General features: G+C 37.1%; 1 long non-coding RNA gene across 1 annotated transcript; it reads right to left on the bottom strand.

Annotated features, from left to right (window-relative positions):
• Nucleotides 1-210: 210 nt before the first annotated feature.
• On the bottom strand, nucleotides 211-1257 carry LOC133805031 (uncharacterized). Its single transcript, XR_009878765.1, has 3 exons — nucleotides 978-1257; nucleotides 750-885; nucleotides 211-646 (listed from the first exon to the last, which is right to left on the bottom strand). It is a non-coding gene; the product is annotated as an uncharacterized LOC133805031 (long non-coding RNA).
• Nucleotides 1258-1564: the final 307 nt, after the last annotated feature.

The following is a 1564-nucleotide window of genomic DNA, read 5'->3' as shown; positions in this document are numbered from 1 at the left end:
TTGAGGGGGTTATCTTCTCTGACCTTATTAGAGATTGGGGAAACTTTTGGAGTTAATTTTTGGGGGTGGGGTTAGCTGTGGTTTCTTGGCTGTTTGTTTTTTTTTGTTTTTGTAACCACGGTATTCCTCCGCCATAAGTGAGGGTTTTCAACTATTTGAGTATAGGTTAGTCTTTTGATCTTTGTCTCTTTTTTTTAAAAAAAAAGGATGGGGAACAATGTTGTGGCACAACCCACTGCAATCAAAACTCTTTCAATAGATTGAACCATAATTGTAGAGAGAAGTGACATTGCATAAACAAATGATCCACCGATTCTCCATCAAGCTTAAGTAAAACGCACCACCTAGGAGACAAGACTGAAAAGGCCTTTCTTTCTCTATCACCTCACCTCTTGTACACTAAGGCATCCCCGTAGCAGCAACTATACCAAAAATGTTACTTTTGATGGAAAAAAAAAATCTTCTTCTTAAGTTAAGTGCAATCTTTTAAACTACTTAGTGATTTTTGCTGCAAATATTTCTAAAAAAAAATAAAAACCGAATTTGAGTCAGCTGAACTAAAACTATGACTTACAAGAACTGTAGATTCGTTAGCTGACCAAGTTGAGGAACCAATGTACCAGTTAGATTTGCATTTGCAAGATCACTGGATGAGTTCAAAAACGAAATCATATAAAATCACCATCTCAATAACAATATGAGCAAAGTCAATTGTACAAAAGCCATGTCACAAAGTAAACAAAGCTTACACTCGAGTAACACTTGATTCGTTATTGCAGGTAATGTGATTCCATCTGCAGGGGGGCTCAACAAGTGTGGCATTCCAATTCTCAAAAACATTGCTGGGATCAACTAAGTTGGTCTTAAACGCAATTAGGGCAGCAACTATACTTTCATTTTCCAGGAAACCAAACAGCACCCCCTTAGTAAAAATTGAGCACAAAAAATAAATTCAACAAACAAATAATAAAACATACCTTATGAAATAGCATATAGTTTTCTAAGCAAGCCAAACAACAAAATCAACCACAGGAAAGCAGAACCCGAAATCACTGAGATGAGTCGTCGCCTTCGTTCCCTCATCTCCTTTCCTTCAAACTTCCATAAACATCTACAGCCTACACAAAGCTTCGGTTACCGAATCGAATTTCGTATCGAGTCCCACGTTATCGGATACGAAATTCGAAAACGAAACACCGATTAAACAAAACCACATAGAGAGAGAGAGAGAGAGAGAGGGGTTTGAGCTTCGAAATTTTTTCGCAAATTTGCTGAAACGGGGAAGAAGTCGTCGCTCTCTCTGCATTGTCTGAGAGTTTAGTCATTGCCCTTTTTGTTGGACTTTTTAGTTTGTTTGACTAAACTAAAAAGTTTGTTTTGTCTTATTAACAAATTGCACTTGTCTAGCATTACTATGTTATAAAAGAGTATTTCGCTACTTCAACTACAGGCGTGACATACCGTTATTGGTGAAATTTAATATTAGTTCTCACACAATTTAATTAATTAGAGGTGACACCTCTTGTGTTGTATTGTAGGGTGTAACATGCCGGCCTTGAGTGCA

Source organism: Humulus lupulus, chromosome X (genome assembly GCF_963169125.1).
Source record: "Humulus lupulus chromosome X, drHumLupu1.1, whole genome shotgun sequence".
Lineage (NCBI taxonomy): Eukaryota > Viridiplantae > Streptophyta > Magnoliopsida > Rosales > Cannabaceae > Humulus > Humulus lupulus.
The sequence above is the reverse complement of the archived record's forward strand: the minus strand, read 5'-3'. Positions and strand labels throughout refer to the sequence as shown.